Genomic DNA, 27615 nt, shown 5'->3' on the forward strand with positions numbered 1-27615 from the left:
TATATTTTACTTAGCAATTTCCTTCACCATTGAATAATTTTTAAGAGGCTATTATGTCCATTCAATATTATTAATTATCACAATTCATTTGTTAAATGGGAAATATAACCAGAGAGGGACTCTATGGTACACAAGCAGAGACAAGCACCAGGTTATCTTGAACAAACAGAATTGCTTAAGTTAAAATAGTAATCTCAAAGAAAACATGCAGGTCAGCTAGACCCCAGGGAGGAAGAGACAAAACAAGGAATTAAAACTGTGGAATGATCTGAATTCATTCTTTCATTCACAAAAACTAAAGCAGACAAAACTAGAAAAGGAATCTGACCAGACAGAGTTAAAAGTCTTTGTTTTCTCAGTTCATACTTATTCCCAGATGCCATGGCAAAAGGAAATCTAGCTTTTAATAATGGAATTATAATGATAAATAAATATACACAATGCATTATATAGTAATTTCAAGCAGGCTCATATATGATCTATCAATAGTAAGATCCACCCTGAGGAAGAACACTGCACAGATGAAAGAGTTGAGTTTGTATCATAAATAAACCTTCTTTGTAGAGTTACCCTATTGCTTTTTCTTTGACTTTGGCTGAAATCAGTTATATGTTGTTTACATATACTCATATTTTGTTTCTTATCTACCTCATCTTATAAGGAGGTCCCAAAAATCTGACAGGAAAAGCCAGGTCCCTTTGCTAGTGTCCTGTTAGAATGCAAACCAGTCTATGTTGTCTATGGCTTAGTTTGCTGTTCCCTATAAGTTCTCCCCATCCAGAAGTGAGGGGATAAAACAGAGTCAGTAATATTGTTATAAAACATAGTCCAAATACATTATATATTTTTGAGAGCTTACTATAGAGTCTAAATATTGTGAGAGCCAAGTTAAGAGGTTGGTTTGACAAAGAAGTTCTTAAAATCCATGTAAAATGAGAAGTAGAAAGTCTAAGCTAAAAACAGTATCTTTATTAGTATTTCACATATATTTTAGTTTAATAGATTTGACAGAAGCTGAGAAAGTCACCTGCTAGGATAAAAACATCACCACTCATCTCATATTGTCATGTTACAAGACTGAACTTCAACATATGTTGTATTCACTAACAATAATGCCAGTCAGAATTGATAATAATAGCAATTTTCTGTCTAGTTCTCAAGTGTGAAAGAAAGAAAACAAGATAGATGATATTCACTGCAATCTGGCTCCTTCTCCAACTGCTCCCTTGAAACTGCTTTTGTAATTAGCTAATCCAATATATCATATTAGTATGACAGTGTTCATTTTCTCTTCCTCCTAAATCTCTCTTCTCTCTTGGATTATAAACCATTATCTCCTGGTTGGATTACTAGCTGTCTGAAATGCCCTTCCCTAAAACTTCTTCCTATATAAAATCCTTACATCATCACCACTATACTGTAACTAAAAAAGTCTAATACAAATTAAACTTGTCTTCCTTTAATGACAAATATTCACTGTTGCTATTATTTTTTAATTATTAATTTCTTGTTGTTGTTCAGTCACTCAGTCATGTCTGACTCTTTGTGACCCCATGGACTGCAGCATGCCAGGCTTCCCTGTCCTTCACCATCTCCCAGAGCTTGCTCAAACTCACGTTCATTGAGTTGGTGATGCCATCCAACCATCTCATCCTCTGTCATCCCCTTCTCTTGCCTTCAATCTTTCCCAACATCAGGGTCTTTTCTAATAAGTCAGCTCTTCGCATTACATGGCCAAAGTACTGGAGCTTCAGCTTCAGCATTAGTTCTTTCAGTGAATATTCAGGGTTGATTTCCTTTAGGACTGACTGGTTTGATCTTCTTATTTAGTATTTAATTCTTATTAAATATGAAATTCAGAGTAAATAAAATTCTTATAATCTGACTACATTGCTGAACAACAAAACTCTATGCACCACTGAAAATATCCCAAGGCTTTCTTCTATATTTTGAAGATGTGTATCTTAAAAGGACTTAGGGTCTTCATGCACAGGTGAGAAAAAGAGAATTTCTTCTACCTTGCATCTTTCATAATTAAAAAATACTCTCACAATTGTTAAGAACACAGATAAAATACAGTAAGCTTATGTCCTATTTCCAATGCCACAGTCACCCAAAATCATCCAGAAAATAACAAGTAAGTATAATTCACCAGAGGCAACAAATTAAAAACTACTTTATAAGCACAGCAGTCTATGAACTTGAAATTCTTGTTGCTCTAAAAAGCACGTCTGAACTTAAGATACAATGGTTAAGACTCAAATGATAATGTTAAGGACTACCGTTGTGCTAAAGTGACTTGTATCAATAAAGAAAAATTAAATTATTTTGAATACTATACATAGAAATTCTATACACACCACCATATTAAATAAACTAATAAATATTTTTGGTTTCACACTTGTTAAACTGTGCAAGCCGATAAAAGAAAAAAATTCTTACAATTTGAAAAATTAAAACTAAGGAATGATCACTTCAGCTTTTGCAAATGTGCTATGATCCAATGCCCAAGACATCCACATTAAATATCTCAAAATTTATAAAGCACAGAGCAAGTAGTTTAGTTCAGTGTCACATGCAAGATTCCACTCATGATTGATGCAAATCCTCTAATTATAGTAAATCACTTGAAACATAGAGATAATGCTCATCTACTTATACCACAAGAAGCTAGGACAGTTTGAAATTTGGGTATATAAAAATACATTCCTTAAAGAGGCAAAACTTACAATGAAACTGTTTTCACTAACAGGTAAAGTGAAACAATATTTTTTAAAAACTTCATTTATTTGGCTGTGTCAGGTCATAGTTGCGGCACACGGGATCTTTCATTGCAGCACATAGGCTGTCAAAGATACCAAAGAAATGCTGCAAAGTCTTTATAAGATTATATTCATTGAATTAGGTAGTTCCAGTAAGAATGGAGAAATTAGTGCCAAGTGGTATGTCAAATATTTTTATAGATATACTTTTTTTTTCATATTAACAGATTTTTTTTTTTTTTTACTTTAAATGTTGTAGTAGTTTTGCCATACATTGACATGAATCTGCCACGGGTGTACATGTGTTCCCCATCCTGAACACCCCTCCCTCTTCCCTCCCCATCCCATCCCTCTGGGTCATCCCAGTGCACCAGCCCCAAGCATCCTGTATCCTGCATTGAACCTGGACTGGCAATTCGTTTCACATATGATATTATACATGGTTCAATGCCATTCTCCCAAATCATCCCACTCTCTCCCTCTCCCACAGAGTCCATAAGACTGTTCTATACATCAGTGTCTCTTTTGCTGTCTCACATACAGGGTGATCATTACCATCTTTCTAAATTCCATATATATGCGTTAGTATACTGTATTGGTGTTTTTCTTTCTGGGTTACTTCACTCTGTATAATAGGCTCCAGTTTCATCCACCTCAGTAGAACTGATTCAAATGTATTCTTTTTAATGGCTGAGTAATACTCCACTGTGTATATGTACCACCGCTTTCTTATCCATTCATCTGCTGATGGGCATCTAGGTTGCTTCCATGTCCTGGCTATTATAAACAGTGCTGCGATGAACATTGGGGTACACGTGTCTCTTTCAATTCTGGTTTCCTCGGTGTGTATGCCCAGCAGTGGGATTGCTGGGTCATATGGCAGTTCTATTTCCAGTTTTTTAAGGACTCTCCACACTGTTCTCCATAGTGGCTGTACTAGTTTGCATTCTCACCAAGTGTAAGAGGGTTCCGTTTTCTCCACATTCTCTCCAGCATTTATTGCTTGTAGACTTTTGGATAGCAGCCATTCTGACTGGCATGAAATGGTACCTCACAGTGGTTTTGATTTGCATTTCTCTGATAATGAGTGATGTTGACCATCTTTTCATGTGTTTGTTAGCCATCTGTATGTCTTCTTTGGAGAAATGTCTCTTTAGTTCTTTGGCCCATTTTTTGATTGGGTCGTTTATTTTTCTGGAATTGAGCTGTAGGAGTTGCTTGTATATTTTTGAGATTAGTTGTTTGTCAGTTGCTTCATTTGCTATTATTTTCTCCCATTCTGAAGGCTGTCTTTTCACCTTTCTTATAGTTTCTTTTGTTGTGCAGAAGCTTGTAATTTTAATTAAAACCCATTTGTTTATTTTTGCTTTTGTTTCCAATATTCTGGGAGGTGGGTCATAGAAGGATCCTGCTGTGATGTATGTTGGAGAGTGTTTTGCCTATGTTCTCCTCTAAGAGTTTTATAGTTTCTGGTCTTATGTTTAGATCTTTAATCCATTTTGAGTTTATTTTTGTGTATGGTGTTATAAAGTGTTCCAGTTTCATTTTTTTACAAGTGGTTGACCAGTTTTCCCAGCACCACTTGTTAAAGAGATTGTCTTTTCTCCATTGTATACTCTTGCCTCCTTTGTCAAAGATAAAGTGTCCATAGGTGCGTGGGTTTATCTCTGGGCTTTCTATTTTGTTCCATTGATCTATATTTCTGTCTTTGTGCCAGTACCATACTGTCTTGATGAAAAACTCCCATCAAGTGGATACTTTTAATGCCTCCCATTTTAAAAGAGAGGAATGCTAAGAAACTTGACCATGTTCATACAATTGTAGGTAACAGACCCAGGTCTCAAAGTGAAGTCTAATACTAGATGATGTGTAATAAACTGTGATATTGTGTACAATATTAAGTGAGTAAAACATTTGAATGGCAGAAAAAAATGCATGTCTTGCTCATTGATATATCATCAATGCATAGCATTCTGCCTGACTTTTGTTGTTATTGTTCAATCACTAAGTTGTGTCCAATTCTTTGCAAACCCATGCATTGCAGCACACCAGGCTTCCCTGTCCTTCACCATCTCCCAGAGCTTGCTCAAACCCATGTCCATTGAGTCAGTGATGCCATCCAACCATCTCATCCTCTGTCACCCCCTTCTCCTCCTGCCCTCAGTCTTTCCCAGCATCAAGGTCTTTTCCAATGAGTTGGCTCTTCATATCAGGTGGCCAAAGTATTGGAGTTTCAGCTTCAACATCAGTCTTTCCAAAGAATATTCAGGGTTGATCTCCTTTAGGATTTACTGTTTTTATCTTCTTGCAGTCTAAGGGTCTCTCAATAGTCTTTACCAGAACCACAATTTGAAAGCATCAATTCTTTGGTGCTTAGCCTTATTTACAGTCCAATGCTCACATCCATACATAACTACTGGAAAAACCATAGCTGTGACTATATGGACTTTTGTCAGCAAAGTAGTGTCTTTATTTTTTGCCGGGGTCCAGCCCCAGCTGATCCAGGGAGTTCGAAGAGGGGACGGCATTGGCGACGATGGGGATACAATAGTTTCAATTAGATATTAATCAGAGATGTAAAGAGTAATAGAATAAGGATAGCTCAGTAGGAAAATTCAGTGAAGAAAAGAGGCTGAATAAAATTCCAAAGCAGGGAATTAACGTCACCTACGAAGGCCGCAGGCGTCCTCCCGTTCTCCCGAAGGAGAGGAGACACTAAGGCCTCCCCGGTCAGATCTTAGAAGCCCAGGCAAAATTAGTAGGCTTGACGAGCTTCCCCGCCTCAGGAAAAATTCAGCCAGAAGGTGAAAGAAAGAACGACATGGGGAGACCAAGTTTCGGTGAACAAGGCCCGCACTTTATTTTCCAAAGTAGTTTTTATACCTTAAGTTGTGCATAGAGGATAATGGGGGAAGGAGGGGAGTCATGCAAGGACAGCAGTTCCTGATCCTAATCGAAGCCAGGCTTTCAAACTTATCATATGCAAAAGTTCAGGTGATTGACATCATCTTCTGGCCAGGAGGCCTGTTAACATTTTAAGAAACTTATTTTTCTCTAAAGGTGATTATTCCAAAGTCAGGCACCAGCCTCCAAAAAAGCATTGGACAAAGCTGCATTCCTATAGGGCAAAGGTGAGGTGGGCTCAATCAAGAAAAGAATTAACTCAAGGGTCCAAGGTTACAAACATTGAGGCTACTACTTACATTTCTATACACCCATTATATCAATCAATACACTGCCAAGGACACAGTAGGTAAGGAGTATGGAGACTTAGCAGCAAACATTGGCTCAATAAGTGAAAAACCCTTCACCAATACAATTTCTAATCAATCTTTTAACTACTCAAAGGAATCTGTGTTTAGACAGTTTAGAACATCTCCTGCCTGTCACAGTTGGGAGGCTCTGAACAATCACATGTGGCCGGAAAAACCTATTCAGGCAGGCTAGAGGATTTCCAAAGGAGTTTGTAGGTTAAACACTGTCACACCCAGGAATTATTAACTGGAGCTGTAGGCTAACTCTTTTTTCAGAGAGAGATAATAGGGGACAGCCCCCCGTAAAGTCAGAGGTGTAGGTGAAAGCACAAAGCAGAAAGTAGGCAGACTCTGGTTTTGGGGGTAGATGCTTGAGAATTTCCAGGGGGATTCCTGAGGCTCCATCCGGCCTTTGCGTATGCCGAGCCTCCTTCCTCATGACCTTTGCCATGGGCGGAGTTCCTCACGCTGGCTCCCGGCAGTGATAGAATTCCAGTTGAGCTATTCCAGATCCTGAAAGATGATGCTGTGGAAAGTGCTGTACTCAATATGCAATATGCACTCAATATGCAATATGCTGGCTCCCAGCAATTTTTTTTAATACACTGTCTAGATTTGTCATACTTTTTCTTCCAAGGAGCAAGCATCTTCTAATTTCATGGCTGCAGTCACCATCCAGTGATCTGTGTGTGTGTGTGTCATTTCAGTCGTATCCAACTTAACAGTCGCTTCAGTTGTGTCCAACTCTTTGTGACCATATGGACTATAGCCTACCAGGCTCCTTATCCATGGGCTTCTCCAGGCAAGAATACTGGAGTCAGTTGCCATTTCCTTCAGGGGATTTTCCCGACCCAGGGATCAAACCCAGGTCTCTTGTGTCTCCTGCATTGGCAGGCGGGTTCTTACCACCAGCGCCACTTGGGAAGCCTGGAAATGATTTTTGGAGCCCAAGAAAATAAACTCTGCCACTGTTTCCACTTTTTCCACATCTATTTGCCATGAGGTAATGGATTGGATGCCATGATCTTAGTTTCTTGAATGTTTCATTTTAAGCCAGCTTTTTCACTCTTCTCTTACCCCTCATCAAGAGGCTCTTTAGTTCAGTTCCTCTTTGATTCCTGCCATTATGAAGATGATACCACAACTGTATTTCAAGTTCAAGAGATTTCAACATTTTAAGAAAATAACTATCTTCTTAAACAATGTTTCCAGCTTTATTGAGATATATAACATGGTGCAAGTTTAAGGTCTACAAAGTGTTGATTTGATAGACTTAAATACTGCAAACTGATTAGCACTGTACCATTAGTTTGGGCCTTTGTCATTTCATATAACTACAATTTCTTCTTTTGAGGTAAGAGTATTTAAAATCTGCTTTTAACTTTCAATGTATAATGCACAATTGTTAACTATAATCAAAATGCAATGCATTAGATCTCCAAAACTTAGTCACCTTCTAAATGGAACTTAGAATAGCTCCCCATTTCTCCTAGTCCCCCAGTAACCACCATTCTACTCTCTATATGAGTTTGGCTTTTTTAGATTCCACATATAAGTGACAGGTTACAGTATTTGTCAAGAAAAATTATTTTATCTAGCAAGACAATAAGACATTTTTCAACTATGTTTGAGACCCAGATGACACTTTTTTAAGAATATAACTTGAGTGCCATGACAACTTACAAATAAATAAGTCTCTACATCCCAGAGTTTAAAGGGAAATATCATATATGTCTCAGACATGTCCAACTCTTTGCGACCCCAGGGACTATACAGTCCATGGAATTCTCCAGACCAGAATACTGGACTGGGTAGCCTTTCCCTTCTCCAGGAGATCTTCCCAACCCAGGGATCAAACCCAGGTCTCCCTCATTGCATGCAGATTCTATCCGAGCCACCAGGGAAGACCTAAAATTAAATATGCTTGATGCTTGCTCCTTGGAAGAAAAGCTATGACAAACCTCAACAGCATATTAAAAAGCAGAGAGACATTACTTTGCAACAAAGGTCCGTCTAGTCAAAGCTATGGTTTTTCCATGGTCATGTATGGATGTGAGAGTTGGGACTATAAAGAAAGCTAAGCACTGAAGAATTGATGCTTTAGAACTGTGTTGGAGAAAATTCTTGAGAGTCCCTTGGACTGCAAGGAAATCCAACCAGTCCATCCTAAAGGAAATCAGTCCTGAATATTCACGGGAAGGACTGATGCTGAACCTGAAACTCCAATACTTTGGCCACCAGATGCAAAGAGCTGACTCATTGGAAAAGACCTTGACACTGGGAAAGATTTAAGGCAGGAGGAGAAGGGGTCGACAGAGGATGAAATGTCTGGATGGCATCACCAACTCGATGGACATGAGTTTGAGCAAGCTCTGGGAGTTGGTGATGGACAGGGTAGCCTGGTGTGCTGCACTCCATGATGTCTCAAAGAGTCGGACCTGACTGAGCAACTAAACTGAACTGAACTGATTATATATGTCTAAATAATAACAAAGAAAGACGAAACAAATCACACTTCCTAAAGTGTAATTTTAAGGAAAATTGTTTTGAATCTGAGCTATCAATACAGTCTCCTTTGCACCTTGGTGAGGTGGGATAAAAACTTTTAGCTTGAGGACTTAATATTAAATAAGTAAATATGTTGGGATAATAGTAAAAAAGAAAGATTCTTATCAATGAATGGTTAATATAAGGTTATGAAGGGTTACTTAAAGTTTATACTATTTTAGGGGAATTTCTTTCTTTATTGTATCTGTGGCATTTCTTTCCCTTTCCATAGAACACAGCATGCTGTTGCTGCTGCTGCTGCTGCTAAGTCGCTTCAGTCGTGTCCGATTCTGTGCAACCCCATAGACAGCAGCCCATGAGGCTCCCCCGTCTCTGGGATTCTCCAGGCAAGAACACTGGAGTGGGTTGCCATTTCCTTCTCCAATGCATGAAACTGAAAAGTGAAAGTGAAGTCGCTGAGTCTTCTCCAACTCTTAGCAACCCCATGGACTGCGGCCCACCAGGCTCCTCTGTCCATGGGATTTTCCAGGCAAGACTGCTGGAGTGGGGTGCCATTGCTTTCTCCAAGAACACAGCATATATCATATATTTAAGTGTAGGTAAACTAAATTTTACTGTACATCTGCTTAAATTCCTGAAATACAGAGATAAAATCTTTTAAGTTGCAGGAAAGAACAAGCAGTTTTCAAAACCCTTAAAAATCATATTCTTATTTGCAATTTTTAAAGCTACATGATAGTGAAATAATATATTTGGAACACTGACAGAATGTAAATCTAATGTTTCATTACTCAGCCAAGATATCTGGCAGATATTCCAAAATAATTGGGGAAACACTTTAACCAAACAACAAATGCAGAGGAGGTATTCTGGTAAAAACAAGATGGAAAAAGTAAAAACATCAAGGAGCAATGAACCCTGCAACACACAATCTGTCAAGGACAGCTTTTTGTTGTTGTTGATAATTTGTAATGTAAATATAAATACAGATTATTGAAATAGGAAGAAAGTGAAACAATTGACAACTATAAGGTAAATTTTATTGATAATCTGGAACTAAACAACCACAGCAATACCCAAGAGTTGGGAGGCCGCGAAGAAACAAAAGTGAAAGTCGCTCAGTCATGTCCAACTCTTTGCAACCCCATGGGCTGTATAGTCCATGGAATTCTCCAGACCAGAATACTGGAGTGGGTAGCCTTTCCCTTCTCCAGGGGATCTTCCCAACCCAGAGATAGAACCCAGGTCTCCCGCGTTGAAGGCAGATTCTTTACCAACTGAGCTATGAGGAAAGCCTGGAAGAAACAAGGGGGAAGGGGGGAAAAGAAAAAGTACTAACAGAATTCTAAAGACCTCTTGTAAATGGGATCTTTCCACAGTTATTGTGATCCACAAAGTCAAAGGCTTTGGCATTGTCAATAAGGCAGAAATAGATGTTTTTCTGGAACTCTCTTGCTTTTTTGATGATCCAGTGGATGTTGGCAATTTGATCTCTGGTTCCTCTGCCTTTTTTAAAAACCAGCTTAAACATCTGGAAGTTCATGGTTCACGTATTGTTGAAGCCTGGCTTAGAGAATTTTGAGCATTATTTTCCTAGCACAATTGTGCGGTAGTTTGAGCATTCTTTGGCATTGCCTTTCTTTGGGACTGAAATGAAAACTGACCTTTCCCAGTCACATGGCCACTGCTGAGTTTTCCAAATTTGCTGACATATTGAGTGCAGCACTTTCACAGCATCATCTTTCAGGATTTGAAATAGCTCAACTGGAATTCCATCACCTCTACTACTTTTGTTCATAGTGATGCTTCCTAAGTCTCACTTGATTTCCCATTCCAGAATGTCTGGCTCTAGGTGAGTGTGAGTGATCACACCATCGTGATTATCTGGGTCGTGAAGGTCTTTTTTGTACACTTCTTCTGTGTATTCTTGCCACCTCTTCTTAATATCTTCTGCTTCTGTGAGGTCCCAACCATTTCTGTCCTTTATTGTGCCCATCTTTGCATGAAATGTTCCCTTGGTATCTCTAATGTTCTTGAAGAGATCTCTAGTCTTTTCCATTCTATTGTTTTCCTCTATTTCTTTGCACTGATCACTGAGGAAGGCTTTCTTGTCTCTCCTTGCTATTCTTTGGAACTCTGCATTCAAATGGGTATATCTTTCCTTTCTCCTTTGCTTTTCACTTCTCTTCTTTTCACAGCTATTTTTAAGGCCTCCTTGGGCAGCCATTTTGCTTTTTTGCATTTCTTTTTCTTGAGAAACCTGTATGCAGGTCAGGAAGCAACAGTTAGAACTGGACATGGAACAGCAGACTGGTTCCAAATAGGAAAAGGAGTACGTCAAGGCTGTATATTGTCACCCTGCTTATTTAACTTATATGCAGAGTACATCATGAAAAACACTGGGCTGGAAGAAGCACAAGCTGGAATCAAGATTGCCAGGAGAAATATCAATAACCTCAGATATGCAGATGATACCACCCTATGGCAGAAAGTGAAGAACTAAAGAGCCTCTTGATGAAAGTGAAAGAGGAGAGTGAAAAAGCTGGCTTAAAGCTCAACATTCAGAAAACTAAAATCATGGCATCTGGTCCCATCACTTCATGGCAAATAGATGGGGAAACAGTGGAAAGGGTGGCTGACTTTAATTTTCTGGGCTCCAAAATCACTGCAGATGGTGATTGCAGCCATGAAATTAAAAGACGCTTATTCCTTGGAAGGAAAGTTATGACCAACCTAGACAGCATAGTGAAAAGCAGAGACATTACTTTGTCAACAAAGGTCTATCTAGTCAAGGCTATGGTTTTTCCAGAAGTCATGTATGGATGTGAGTTGGACTATAAAGAAAGCTGAGTGCCGAAGTATTGATGCTTTTGAACTGTGGTGTTGGAGAAGACGCTTGGGAGTATTGCAGTCTTGGACTGCAAGGAGATCCAACCAGTCCATCCTAAAGGAGACCAGTCCTGGGTGTTCATTGGAAGGACTGATATTGAAGCTGAAACTCCAATACTTTGGCCACCTGATGTGAAGAACTGACTCATTTGAAAAGACCCTGATGCTGGATGGGCCTGGTGCACTGAGACGACCCAGAGGGATGGTATGGGGAGGGAGGAAGGAGGAGGGTTCAGGATGGGGAACACGTGTATACCTGTGGCGGATTCATGTTGATATATGGCAAAACCAATACAATATTGTAAAGTTAAAAAATAAAATAAAATATAAAATAAAAAAAAATGAAAAGACCCTGATTCTGAGAAAGATTTAGGGTGAGAGGAGAAGTGGACGACAGAGGATAAGATGGCTGGATGGCATCACCAACTCAATGGACATGAGTTTGGGTAAACTCTGGGAGTTGGTGATGGACAGGGAGGCCTGGCGTGCTGTGGTTCATGGGGTTGCCAAGAGTCAGACACGACTGAGCAACTGAACTGAACTGAACTGAAATGGGATCTGACAACTAGAGCAAAAATATATTCTTAATAGGGAAATAAGTAATATTTTGTTTTTAAAAAATGAAGAAAACACACGGATCTAACTTTAGTAACAAGAAAGGAAAGCTAACTAATAATGAAATGGGAAGGCAGACAGAGCTTTCAAAATACAAAGGTTAAAAAAGTAAATATTCAACATGATCAAAACACAAAAATAAGGAAAAGAAAAAAGTAAAATATTAATAAATATTATCATAAATAAAGATGGAAGAAAGGAAGCCATTATTTATGCATTGCATTAAGTATAAACAAATCAATATGCCAATCAAATGGCAGACATTTTCAATCCATTATATAAGAATTGCATATATATATATATAATAACTTAAATTAGAGAAAATAAGATGATTTTAAAAAATGAAGACAAATGTTAGACAAAAATTTTCAAGAAACTAAAAGAAGAATAAAAGCACGGGAGAAGCAGTATTAATATCAAACAAGGTGAAATTAAGGTTAAAAGTGCTAATCAGGATACAGCCATTATACAACAAAATCACAATTTACAAATAAGACCTAAGAGACATAAACCTGCAAAATCGTAGCTAAATATGTTAAGCATGAGCAATTAAGAATTGATTGTTAATGAGTATGGGATTTCTTTATGAAGTGATAAAATATTCCCAAATTGATTGTAGTATCAGCTGCACACTTATCTAAAACCCCAGTTTAAATGAGTGATTTTTATTGTATGTGAATGATATTTCAATATGGGTGTGACACATTTTAAAATCTAAACTTAATCTAATGAAAAAACTGTAGAAAGCTATAGAGGAAATTTGAGTTGAGTTACAGTGAGAAACTTTAATATATCTCTCTCATAAACAGATGGATCTGAGAAAAAAGAGCAAAATCATAGAGAAATTAAATAAAAATAAATTCAAGAAAATATTCAATAAAAAAAGTTTAATAAAAGTAAAATGTCATTAGTAAACTGTAACACGTCTCTTACAGAACTAAAAGGATCAAAGATTTAAAAAACATAAATAAATATGAAGAACTATAAAATTTTACGAAGTATTGGAAAAATGACATTAAAATAAATAAAATTTGGTAACAAAGTCAATACATGCAGACATATGTATATGCATATACACATTTATATTGTTTGAAAAAATTACAAAAATTGCTCAAGTATTTAGCCACAAAATTTCAATAATATAATTTTAAGTAAGATTTTGCTGATCACAATTTCTAATAATAATATCAATAACAATAGTAAACACATTAAAAAGGTAATCAGAAAGTTTTATCTATTTAGAAGTGAAACACAACACTTTCTTGAATTAAAAGAAAAAATTGAAATTATAATTTCTGGAAATCGGTGAAAAGGAAACTAATTCATTCAAAATTCTATGAGGCAAAACAGTCACTGTACTCAAATAAAATATGTATCATAAATATTTTCAGCAACAAAAGTAATTAAATAAAAACTTTCAATTATATCTTCTTTCTCACTCCTAATTTAGTTTTAATTTACTAATTTCAGCTTTTATCTTTTAATTTTAAGCTCAATATTAATTTTCTTTTTTTAATTTTATTTTATTTTTAAACTTTACATAATTGTATTAGTTTGGTAAAACTAATACAATTATGTAAAGTTTAAAAATAAAATAAAATTAAAAAAAGAAAATTAATATTGAGCTTAAAATTAAAAGATAAAAGCTGAAATTAGTAAATTAAAACTAAATTAGGAGTGAGAAAAAATATATAGTTCCTATTAGGGACAAATAGAGGAATCACAGGAGAAGGCAATGGCACCCCACTCCAGTACTCCTGCCTGGAAAATCCCATGGATGGAGGAGGCTGGTGGGCTGCTGTCTATGGGGTCGCACAGAGTCGGACACGACTGAGCAACTTCACTTTCACTTTTCACTTTCATGCATTGGAGAAGGAAATGGCAACCCACTCCAGTGTTCTTGCCTGGAGAATCCCAGGGACAGGGGAGCCTGGTGGGCTGCCATCTATGGGGTTGCACAGAGTCGGACACAACTGAAGTGACTTAGCAGAGGAATCACAAAAGATCCATACAATGTTCTGCCAACAAATGTTTAAATGTAACATAAATGGATAATTTTCTAGCAGCACATAAATGACAAAAATTGACCCAAGATGAAATGCGCAATCAGAGTTTTGGATAGCCTTTAAAAATATATAATTCCAAAGTTAAATATTTCCAGGCCATAGAAAAGAATTAAAGCTACTCAATTCTTTTTTATTAAGTCCACATAACTTTAATGCTAAAACTTGATACAGTATACTATTCAGTATACATATACAGTATACTATACAGTATTCATATTCTCTTATGAATATTCAATATAATAAAATAGCAGCAAATAGAGTTTAACAATCTATAAAAGAATGATGCATCATTACCAAGTAGTACTCATATCACAAATGAAAAAGTAGCTTAATATTAAAGAATCAACAGGCATAATAAACTATGGTATTTATAAAACTATGGTATTTATTTATGGTATTTATAAATTTATGGTATTTAGAAAATAATATTGTTTTATCAGTAGATTCTGAAAAGTCTGAAACTTAACAGTTCACTCAGCCATGTCCAACTCTTTGCGACCCCACAGACTGTAGCCTACCAGGCGCCTCCATCCGTGGGATTTTCCAGGCAAAAGTACTGGAGTGGGTCGCCATTGCCTTCTCCAGGGGATCTTCCCCACCCAGGAATCGAACTGGGTCTCCTGCATTACAATTACAGACAGATGCTTTATCACCTGAGCCACCAGGGAAGCCCAATAGTAAAGAATCTATAGGCATAATAAACTATGGTATTTATAAAACTGAGAAAATATTGTTTTATCAGTAAATTCTGAAAATTCCGAAACTTAACAGCTCCAATAAAAATTATGAGCAAAACAGGGATATAAAGAAACTACCCAAATATAATAAATGCTGCTATTCAAGAATCAGAAGAACATTCCAAATAAAATCAGAAATGGGCAAATAAGCTTGTTACCACAAGTATTCTTCAGTATTATCTTGGAGATTCTAGCAGATGCTATGAGATATAAGAAACAATTAAAACATCTGTTTTTGCTAACAAAGAATGTACACTTAGAAAATCTAGAAAGTCTTTTAATTTCAACGCTCTTTCTTGCATTTTTGTTAAAAAAAAAAACCCACATTATTTTATAAGAAATAACACCTACTAGAGCTAATAAGTAAACATTGTAAGTAGCTGAATATAAAAGAGAGAAAGAATCTATAGCTTTTTTAATATTAGCAGTAAAGACCAAGAAGTAGAAATGTGAAAACAGCCTATTCAAAGCAACAATGAAAGCTATAGAAATCATAAGAATACATTTAATAAGAAAGGCATAGAACTTACACTACAAAACTTATTAAAACTTAACAGAAAACAGAAACTGAACAAATTTTTTAAATTCCACATCAAAATATAAAAACTCAACATTATAAAAATATCAATCCTCTCAACATAAATATGAGTTTAATGCATTTCTAATTATAGTCTCAACATGTTATCTTATTAATATAGTAAATCTTAAAATTACTGATTTGCATAAAAAATAAATGCCTATAATAGCCAAAAATTCATGAATAGGACTACTAAAGAAGAATCAGATATTGGAATAAATAAAATGCACTATAATAAAAATGTTTATTTCTATAGAAACAGAGATTATTAGGTCAAAGGAAAAACTCAAAAGCAAATCTGTGCATATAATTTTTAACATATCACAAACTAGTATTTTAAATCAATGGAGAAAGAATGGTCAATTTACTAAATGGCATTAGCCATCTAAAAAACTAAAAATTAAATACCATCTCACAACACTGAAAAAAATAAAATTTAAGATCAATTAAAAGTTTAAAATTAAAAAAATAATGATAACAATAAATATTGTAGAGGAAAATCTAGGAGAAAATTATGTATGCCCTAACCAAAACTGGCAAATATATACACAAAAATACCTAAAGATATATGTGATATTTCATGATAAAAAGCTGTTAAAACTATCAGAATATTGTATAGAACACAATTTTATTTTAGTAAAAATATAAATGTGTATGCATGTGTTTGTGTGTGTGCATATGGTGTATCTCCCCTGACATTCTTTTTATTATTATTATTATTGGAGTATAATTGGTTTACAACATTGCATTAGTTTTTGCTGTACAATGAAGTGAATCAGAAATATGTATACCCATGCTGCTGGTGCTGCTGCTGCTGCTAAGTCACTTCAGTCGTGTCCGACTCTGTGCGACCCCATAGATGGCAGCCCATCAGGCTCCTCTGTCCCTGGGATTCTCCAGGCAAGAACACTGGAGTGGGCCACCATTGCCTTCTCCGATGTATATATTTCCTTCCTTTTCGACCTTCTTCCCACACCCTCATCCCACCCATCCAGGTCACCACAAAAGCATGCGGCTGAGTTCTCTGTTCTCTAGAGCAATGCCCACTAGATATCTGTTTTACACATTATAATGCATATATGTCAACCCTTAACTACTCCTAATTTGTTCCACCATCCCCTTACCACCTTGTGTCCACATGTCTATTCTGTATGTCTGCATCTCTATTCCTATCTTAGAAATAAGTTCATCTGTACAACTTCTCTAGATTCCACACATATGCCTTAAAATATGACATTTTTTCTATTTCTGACATATTTTACTTTGTAGAACAGACTCTAACTCCATCCACATCTCTATAATTGCCCAACTTCATTCTTTTTTATGGCTGAGTAATATTCCATTGTATATTTGTATCACTTCTTCATTATCAATTAATCTGTTGTCAACAACTTGGGTTGTTTCCATGTCCTGGTTTTTATTGTAAGCAGTGCTGCAATGAAGAGTGGGGTACACACATCATGCTGAAATATTGTTTTCTTAGGGTACATGCCCAGTAGTGGGATTACTTTTAGTTCTTGAGAAATCTCCATGCTACTCTATATTGTATCTGTATCAATTTACATTCCAACCAACAATGGAAGAGGGTTCCCTTTTCTCCAGACCCTCTCAAGCAATTATTCTTTACAGATTTTTTTGATGATGACCATTCCGAGAGGTTTAGTAAGGTGATAATTTATTGTAGTTTTCATTTGAATTTCTCTAATAATTACTGATGTTGAGCATCTTTGCATGTGTGTATTAGTCATCTGTTTGTATTCTTTGGAGAGGTGCCACTTTAGGTCTTCAACCCATTTTTGATTGGGATGTTTATTTTTTGATATTGAGTTCCATGTTGTTGTTCAGACACTCAGTTATGTCCAACTTTTTGTGACTCCATGGACTGCAGTACACCAGGCTTCCCTGTCCTTCACCATCTCCGAAGTTTGATCAGACTCATGTCCATGGAGTCAGTGATGCCATGCGACCATCTCTGTCTCCTTCTCCTGCCTTCAATCATTCCCTGAATCAAAGTCTTTTCCAGTGAGTCAACACTTTGCATCAGGTGGCCAAAGTATTAGAGCTTCAGCTTCAGCATCAGTCCTTCCAATGAATATTCAGGACTGATTTCCTTTAGGGTGGACTGGTTTGATCTTCTTGTAGTCCAAAGGACACTTAAGAGTCTTCTCCAAAACCACAGTTCAAAAGCATCAATACTTTAGCATTCAGCTTTCTTAATGGTCCAACTCTCACGTCCATACATGACTACTGCAAACACCATATCTTTCACAACATGGAGCTTTTTTGGCAATGCAATGTCTTTGCTTTTTAATATGCTGCCTAGGCTTGTCATTCCGGAGAAGGCAATGGCACCCCACTCCAGTACTCTTGCCTGGAAAATCCCATGGATGGAGGAGCCTGGTAGGCTGCAGTCCATGGGGTCACTAGGAGTTGGACACGACTGAGCGACTTCCCTTTCACTTTCCACTTTCATGCATTGGAGAAGGAAATGGCAACCCACTCCAGTGTTCTTGCCTGCAGAATCCCAGGGATGGAGGAGCCTGGGAGGCTGCCATCTATGGGGTCGCACAGAGTCGGACATGACTGACGTGACTTAGCATAGAATTAGCAGGCTTGTCATAGCTTTTCTTGGAAGGAGCAAGAGTCTTTTACTTTCACAGCTGCAGTAACCATCTGCAGTGATTTTGGATATACTACTTCCCAAATTTTGAACGACTTCATTGTTCCATGTGAAAGAGCAAGAGAATTCCAAAAAAAATCTACTTCTGCTTTATTGACTACTCCAAAGCCTTTGACTGTGTGGATTACAACAAACTGTGAAACTTATTAAAGAGATGGGAATACCAGACCACCTTACCTGCCTCCTGAGAAATCTGTATGCAGGTCAAGAAACAACAGTTAGAACTGGACATGGAACAACAGACTGGTTCCAAATTGGGAAAGGAGTACATCAGGGCTGTATATTGTCACCCTGCTTATTTAACTTCTATGAAGAGTATATTATGTGAAATGCAGATGGATGAAGCACAAGCTGGAATCAAGATTTCCTGGAGAAATATCAATAACCTCAGATATGCAGATGACACCACCCTTATGGCAGAAAGTGAAAAATAACTGAAGAGCCTCTTGATGAAAGTGAAAGAGTGAAAAAGTTTAAAAGACATAAAAGTCAACATTCAGAAAACTAAGATCATGGCATCCAGTCCCATCACTTCATGGCAAATAGATGGGGAAACAATGGAAACGGTGACAGACTTTATACTTTGGGGCTCCAAAATCACTGCAGATGGTGACTGCAGCCATGAAATTCAAAGATGCTTGCTCCTTGGAATAAAAGCTATGACCAAACAAGACAGCATATTAAAAAGCAGAGACATTACTTTACCAACAAAGTTTTGTCTAGTCAAAGCTCTGGTTTTTTTCAGTAATCATGTATGGGTGTGAGAGTTGGACCATAAAGAAAGCTGAGCACCAAAGAATTGATGCTTTTGAACTATGGTGTTGAAGAAGACTCTTGAGAGTCCTTTGGACTGCAAGGAGATCAAACCAATCAATCCTAAAGGAAATCAGTCCTGAATATTCACTGGAAGAACTGATGCTGAACCTGAAACTCCAATACTTTGGTTATGTGATGGAAGAACTGACTCATTGGAAAAGACCCTGTTGCTGGGAAAGATTGAAGGCAGGAGAAGGGGATGACCAAAGATTAGATGTTGGATGGCATCACTGACTCAATGGACATGAGTTTGAGTAAGCTCTGGGAGTTGATGATGGACAGGGAAGCCTGGCATGCTGCAGTCCATAAAGTCGCAAAGAGTTGGACATGACTGAGTGAACTGAATTGAACTGAACTGATCTTGCAGATACTTATACCCAAATTCATCCAGAAAACTTTCCTTGAAAATCATAGGCTGATATGGATACCTCCAATTCTTTGATTTCCAGAGCACTTCCTAATATTTATCACACAACAGCTATTAGCAGGCCCACCCCCTCAACCAGAGAATCTCTTTGAAAACAAAGGTTATGTCCTTTTGACTATTCATTAATTTATTTTAAAAAATGATAACATCTGTTCTGTATCAGTCTCAGTGAGCACTAAAGAAACTATGGTGTTCAGAATAGATGTGGATCTGACCCGTATTGAGCTATGTGAAAGATAGTATAATCCAGTAATTGTACACATAATCCAACAACTGTACGGAGAAATCACGTTATGATAAGTATTAGGATGATAAGGTACAGAATGCTATGAGAGCATATAACTGGGACCTAATATAATCACTGGGTCAAAGAAAACATCCTTTAAAAGGTGACACATCTGAAAGATTTATAAAATTCAACTAGGCAGCCAAGGAGGAGGAAAGAAAAGCCATTCCAGACCAAAGGAACATGTATGCAAGAATCTTGGAAGAGAAACTAAAATGACACTTTTGAGAAACTAAACAAAGACCACTATTGTAATCCTAATCCCTGGCACAGCACCTGTTTCTAGTAATTTTTTTGAATGAATAGATGAAAGTATCAGTAAATGAATAAACAAATATGGCTGTGTGTGACTGACCACATCTCTCTATATAATATGTACATATCACATAAGATATATATTATGTAATATCTATAATGAATATAGATGCTTGTATGGGTGCATGGGCATACATATAGCTTTTTCATTGCTATTTTTCATGCCCTCCAATGTTCACTGGCAGGTGTTTTTACATAAGTGTGGGCAAGTTCTACTAAATGACTAATTTAATAGGTGTGAATGCTTATCCTTTGACAAATTCTTGTCCCTTTGCCAACAAACAGCCCCAAGTGAGAACAAAGAAATGGAAAGACTCAGGGCAGCACATCTATAATCATGTGGCCTTATCAGGGCTCTGTGTTATCCTTCCCATCAGAAGTTGCCCACCTGTCAGGTGATTAAGAGCTCATCACATTTCACAGTCTTCCTTCCTTAGCATCCTGATACATCGCTGTGTAAGACACTAAGCCGACAGTCCCACAACAGTGTGGTACAGATTCAAAAAATGTACAAAGATGAGCTAATTAAGAAGAGGAGTTACAGAAGCATCTGCCTCAGCCTTGTACCCACACCTGGTCCCCACTTCTGAAATGCACCAGCCACACTGTGAAAATACGTCAATGTCTCACAGGCTTTCAAATCTCCCCCAGAGATGTACTCTTGGTATTTCTCATGCCTGCACTTTTTACCAGTCTTTTACTTGGTGGCTAAGAATTTAAGGAAGAGAATTATTAGTTAAATAAATGGATTATGATTTCTGCTAATGATAACTGGCCCAATTCAAATTGGAGGCCACAATAAATGACTGTGTGCTTAGATGCTCAGTCGTTTTCGACTCTGTGCCCCATGGACTGTAGCCCACCAGGCTCCTCTGTCCATGGAATCCTCTAGGCAAGGATACTAGAGTGGGTAGCCATTGCTTTCTCAAGGGGATCTTCCCAACTCAGGGATCAAACTTAGGTCTCCTGCATTGCAGGTGGATTCTTTACCACTGAGTCACCAGAAAAGCCCAGAAGAGCATAATCTTCACAAGGATGTATCCTAAAAGGGCTTACTCAGAGATGTTCATCACTGTTAATAACTTTTTACTATGCTTTTTATAATCACTAAATTGTGATTCACCCTCCTCAAATGTCCCAACAGTCTTAGGAGCTATGCCTCTATACAATTTGTGCAGAGAGGATTAACTTTTGGAATAAAAGTTGTATTCTTGAAAATAAATAAAATTAACAAAAATCTGAATTTTTTATAATTTCAAACTGTTTTTCAGTATCACATTTGATTTACCCGGTTCCATTCACATTTTTCATTCCTAATTTCCTTTTGATCACATACATATAAGATGTTATGCTGGGTATGAAAGTAATTTAAGGCTGTGAAAAAAGTATCAATGGCATACATAGGGACTGAACCCATAACCATTGCTTCTTTTGCCTCATAGGTGAGGCCACCCTAAGAATGGCTGAAACTAGCCAAAGCAGAGCAACTGTTCATATGCGTTACTATCTTAAAGTGAATCTGACAGCAACACTGAGCTATGTTTGTCATACCACACCTGAAGATATTCCACAAACAGAACACAGAAGAAAGCCTGAGACATTCAATAATTAATAAAAATGGTAGTCTTTTAAAATTGGGAGATAAAAAGACAACATACACTTGAGTTCTTCTGATACTGTAATGGAAACTACAATATTTTTCACTTAATGGCTTATTTGACAAAAAGTTATGTTCTTATGAATTCACTCACTTTTTTTTTGGCCATACTGCCTAAGATGCAACCAGAGGTCAATGTGCACCCTGCTGCAGTGGAAGTGCAGAGGCCTAATTACTGGATCACCTACTTCAGTTTTGCAGCACTGCTGTGTTCATTTTTCTGTGTCCTCTCCCAATTATTGTATGTATTCATATATGTATTCCCTGCAGAAGGGAATGGCAACCCACTCCAGTGTTCTTGCCCAGAGAATCCCATGGACAGAGGAGAGCCTGGTGGGCTATAGTCCATGGGGTCGCAGAGTCGGACACGGCTGAGCGACTTTCACTCACTCACCCACTCACATTTTTCCATATGTTCATATGGAATTCATATGAATTCATAATATAATAATGCACATGAAACATTGTGTGTTTTTTTCCTTTTGTGCAATATTTCATCTGTAGTAGATGCTGGGAGCATGTGAAGCTATCAGCTCCAGGCGGAGTCTTGCTCTGGGAACTGCTTTCAACTGAAGAGAACTGCCTGGCCCAATGTCCATCCTTTCCCCAGGTCAGCCTGAATCCAGAAGTTAGTTTGGTTTGGAAGGTGGCAAGCTGTAATACAAAGGCAAGATATCCTTGCCTCAATGGGGGACAATTCTGAAGAGATTAGCTGAGACATTTGTTGTGACTGTGCCTTTGCAAAGCAGTTTAACTTCTCTCCCCCATTCTACTTTCTTCACATCCTTACAGGGAAATAGTCATAAAACTGCTAAGCTGTGAAGACATGCTTTCTTGCATGAAAAAAGGATGACTAAAGGGTGGCGTTATGAACCACAAAGGACTATTCTCAGGTATTGAACCCTAGTTTGGTTTGTCTTGTTGGGTCACTGATCCTGAGAGCACTATCCAATAGCCTTTCTGAGCATAGCTATTTCTCCATCTCAGAGCCTGTTTACTGGGGAAACAGACCTATAATAACATTATAAACATTTTCCTATGCTGAAGAATAATCCTGCCACACAGTTCTCAATGAAACAGTTGTTTAATGTTCTTATAAGCCATTTATCATATTTTAATTAACCATTTCCTTATAGCTTGACAGTTGGTTGTTGCTAATATTTTGTCAGAATAAATAGCATTAACTAAAGAGGATCAAGCCATTTTTGACATTCACTATCTTGGACAGGAAGATCAAACCAATCAATCGTAAAAGAAATCAACCCTGAATATTCATTGGAAGGACTGATGCTGAAGCTGAAGCTCCAATACTCTGGCCACCTGATGCTAAGATCCAACTCATTGGAAAAGACCCTGATGCTGGGAAAGATTGAAAACAAAAGGAGAAGGGGCAATAGGGAATGAGATAGTTGGATGGCATCATCAACTCAATGAACTTGAGTCTGAGCAAACTCCAGGAGATGGTGAAAGACAGGGAAGCTTGGCATGCTACAGTCCATGGGGTTACAAGAGTCAGACATGATTTAGCGACTGAATGATAACTTATTATTTTAAACTATTTCTTTAAAAAGTCAAGAGTGGGCCATTATTAAGATAATGATATAAAGGTTTCCTATTGATATGAAAAGTGAAGTAAACTAAAGTGAAAATCGCTCAGTCATGTCTGAGTCTTTGCAATCCCATGGACTATACAATCCATGGAATTCTCCAGGCCAGAATACTGGAGTGGGTAGCATTTCCCTTCTCCAGGAGATCTTCCCAACCCTGGGATCAAAACCAGGTCTCCTGCATTGCAGGCAGATTCTTTACCAATTGAGACACAAGGGAAGCCCACTGATATTACAGGATTTATAAATCATAGCATCCCAAACATAAATCCAATAATAAGATAAACCACCAGAATTCTAAGGAACTCAGAAATACTATTTTTTATATATTGTGTCTTTAATCTAAGACTCAGAATAGGATGCTTGAAAATCCCAAAGAGAAAAAGCAAATAGAATGGTCTATAATCAACTTCTGCAGCTAATTCTCCTGTACTTGGCTGAAGAAATCAGAATCTACAAAGTACTAGCACTCAGTATATAGTAAATATTTGTTGAATACATCTATGTATGAATGAAAATTAAATATTCAGTTTGCTTTAAATTTTAATTTAAATTCAGGAAAGCTCATTAACGTAAAAATGTAGAAAATGTAGGTAATGTAGAAAATATGGACTACAGACTGCGAAGCACTTAGCTTTAAGTTCTTAAATTGTCCCCACTCACAAGCAAACTTGATGGTATGGTAGCAGTAATAATATATGTGGGTATGTATAAGATAGTAGAGGGACTAAAATGGAAAAATTAAAGAGGAATAAAATAAAATTGTAACTAATAAAAGCACTCAGCGTCAACCAAGAAAACAGTAAGTAAAGTTTATTATTACACCAGGACATATATCACAAATTCATGGAGAGAAATCTCAGAGACTAGAAGATATTAATGAATATTCAAATTTTAAACTTGGGGCAGATGAGGAATGAGGGCCTGGCATATCTAGCGAGATGCACTGGCAATACTATAGACACAACATAAGATTTATCTCCTTTCTCTCTTAAAATGTCTCAACAAGAATCATTTCTCAAACCAGGCTGTCTCTTCGTGACTCATGAGCACATCTTGCTCATTGCAATGTGTCCTGTCACTCCCAGTGCCTCTCCTGGTATCCTCAAAAGAGAGCCACCCCCACTGGACAGGCTTAAACAAGGGGACAAAGAGGGGAGGAATCCACTTCTCATGAAAGCGGGGGAGAAAATAATACATCTTCTAGGAGGCTGGCAACAGGAAAAACAGAAGCAGGAGAAAGTAAACCATACCAAAGGCTTAGTTTATTCTGACAGAGCTATTAATAGCTAATCCTAGAGCCGTCTTACCTAGAAGAGATATAAAACAAAAGTATCTGAATTTGGGTCTTTTCTTTTTCCCACAAACTTCTGTCACTTCTCCAACCCTCTTTAAGTCCTAAAGAAACCAAAAGGTTATATAGGAGATCTTTCATAATATCTGAAAGCAAAACAAAAATGCATTATGGAAAGGACAACCACATTCAGCACTTGACAGGAAAAATATACTACAAAGCAATAAGATATTGAATTCACACACAGTGAAAAATGCCCTATTCTTTTCAAAGCACGTCTTTACTACACTGAAGAAAATTCATAATTAAAAGTCAAAACACATGCTGACTTTTCTCAGTCCATTCCCACACCTTGCCGGAATATTGCTGCTATTTCCTTTCTAACTTCCAGAAGAATATTAAAGGTCAATATAGTTCGTCTATCCAACTAACAGTGAAATGATTGGCCAGATGGGCTAGAAGGAAAATAGATATTTGAGATTTTTTTAGCCTTGTGACCATGTTAACTTTGCTCCAAGTGTAAATCTCATGATGTAGGCAGTCTTCTTTTTAAACAATGAGCCAAATTTAAATTCCACTGTCTGCAAAATCTATACTACAGTAACACTTACCACTAACATCTCTGTTTTGGAAATCAGAACTAACCAAAGACTTATATAAATGAGCCAAAAATGAAGACACACGAAGCCAAGTTCCCAGGTGGTAATACCAAGATTTGCTCTCTCTCACAAATCCCTCCTATTTGCCTAACATTTACACTAAGGTGAAAGCAGGGACCTCGGTTTGTGAATAGTAATGTTACTTGGTTGTTTGCCTCCCATTAGCAATTAGATTCATCCCATCATTTAATTAAAACTTTTGTCCCCTCAAAATCAAGATTGTCATTCATAACAGCATGAAAGCATACATTTGAGTGTAGTGCTGAGGGGAGGGGAAAGAAAGTTAAGGGGACATTAGACATAAGTAAGACCTGCGATGATATCCATCTGCTTCATATGTTTGCTTAAGGTCATAATAAGTTTGAAATTAGAGTATAATTCATTTAAATCCTAATTCAAGTTTTAAAGAATTAAATATGTATATGTATCTAAAATAAAACCATTTTATAAGATACTTTGTCTATTACAATAAGGAAAGAAATGAATATCTAGTATATGCTGGATGCTTTGACCTGATATTAATTCTGAAGTTTGAGCTATGATAATGATTTTAACCATATACAGCTATAGTCACTGGGCTTTCTATCATCTCCTAAATAGTTTGCTTTTAACTCCTATTAGCTCAATTAAAAAAAACTAAACAGTTACTTTAGTGTGATATCTTGCTTTAGATGAAGATTCTACTTAGCTAACTTCGTATAAACTACCATGTAGAGATGCAGAAAGCACTGTTATTAAATATAGAAACACTTTTATAACACATTGCAATATTATCTAATGACTCATGACAGACTGAAAAAAAATGTTTACCTTTGGTATTTAAAATGTCAGGGGAGCAATAAAAAATCAGAATCTAAAGAAAAGATTATGTCAATGAAATCATAACATCATTGTTATGACAAAAATGTCATAATGTAATAGTAAGAAGATTATAAGAAGAAAGGAACAGGTTCTAGTATAGATGCCACTCACTGTAGTATCCAAAAATTTGTAACTTGAGCAGTAGAAGTAGTCAGTAGTTTTATCACTAAGTGAGATCGTAAGGCCACAAAACTTAAGGAAAATAAAATCTATAGTTGGATATCAATTTGGGCATGGATAATATATTAATAGAATTGATGCTTTCATAGATGACATTAGGAAGAGCAAAATATACTCAAGTATAAAAATAGACTACAAAAGCTCTTAAACTTATTAATTTTTTTATTTTAGTTTTGGATTTTTTTTTAATTGGGGTTACAACCAAGTAAAAATAGAAGGTCCCTTTGGACCAGTGATCTATTTTAAGTATAATTTTATTCATAGCTTTTAGAAATGTTTTATGTTGATTAATTTTAAATTTAGAGGAAAATTGCAAGATTAGTACAAGAGCTTCCATATTCTTTTACCAAGATTCACTGATTTGGTAAAAATTTACTCCATTTGCTTTATTATACTCTCTCTCTCTCTCAAACATGTGAAGACATATACATCATTTGAGAGTAAGTGGCAGAAATTAGGAGAAGGCAATGGCACCCCACTCCAGTACTCTTGCCTGGAAAATCCCATGGGTGGAGAAGCCTGGTATGCTCTCTGCGAAGAGTCGGACATGAATGAGCAACTTCACTTTCACTTTTCACTTTCATGCATTGGAGAAGGAAATGGCAACCCACTCTAGTGTTCTTGCCGGGGGAGCCTGGTGGGCTGCCATCTATGGGGTCGCACAGAGTTGGACACGACTGAAGAGACTTCGCAGCAGCAGACATTATGTCCCTAATGCCACTAAATACTTCAATGTGTGTTTTCTTAGAACAAGGATGTTCCCTTACATAAACTCAGTAAAATCACAAAGATGAACAAATTCAACACTGTTGTTGTTCAGTGGCTAAGTCCTGTCCAACTCTTTGCGACCCCATGAACTGAAGCAGGCCAGGCTTCCCTTGTCCTTTACTATCTTCCAGAGTTTGCTCAAGCTTATATCCGTTTGAGAGAGCTAACTCTTAGGCGGGTTGGTAAGGAGTCCAGGGCCCTCAAGGAGGAGAAAAGAGTAAGCATTTTATTCTATATGTCAGAAGCTTTCTTGATTCCCTTCTTCTCTGTAATAAAACTTTTGCCACACAAAGCTCTGAGTGACTGAAACTATGTCTTTGGTCCTGAAGTGAAATGCTCTCCTTCGGAGCTCATGAATCCAACACCATTTACCATAAGCTATCATTTTGGGTGATCAGGATCTTCAAGACAAGGAATGGACACTTGGAGCTCTAGCCTCTCTGCCTTCTCAGTATACACATTTTCTGCTTTACTTTACTAGCTCTATGGTGTGTCTCTGTGTGTGATTGATAGCAAGCCCAAGGCATACAAAAACAAGTACAAAAATCACTTTTTGCTCACTGGCCAATCCTTCACCATCTCTTTTGCTCTCACATACATTGGTGTGGCAACATTCAGAAAAGACATCCTGGTTTTTTGTTATTGTATTTGTTGATC

The 27615-nt window shown here is 37.1% G+C and overlaps 1 protein-coding gene across 1 annotated transcript in view; it reads right to left on the reverse strand.

Moving 5' to 3' along the window:
• Window positions 1–27615, reverse strand: part of GUCY1A2 (guanylate cyclase 1 soluble subunit alpha 2) — a 516653-nt gene that overhangs the window by 360002 nt on the left and 129036 nt on the right. The window lies entirely within an intron of this gene.

Source organism: Bubalus bubalis, chromosome 16, assembly GCF_019923935.1.
Source record: "Bubalus bubalis isolate 160015118507 breed Murrah chromosome 16, NDDB_SH_1, whole genome shotgun sequence".
Taxonomy (NCBI): Eukaryota; Metazoa; Chordata; class Mammalia; order Artiodactyla; family Bovidae; genus Bubalus; species Bubalus bubalis.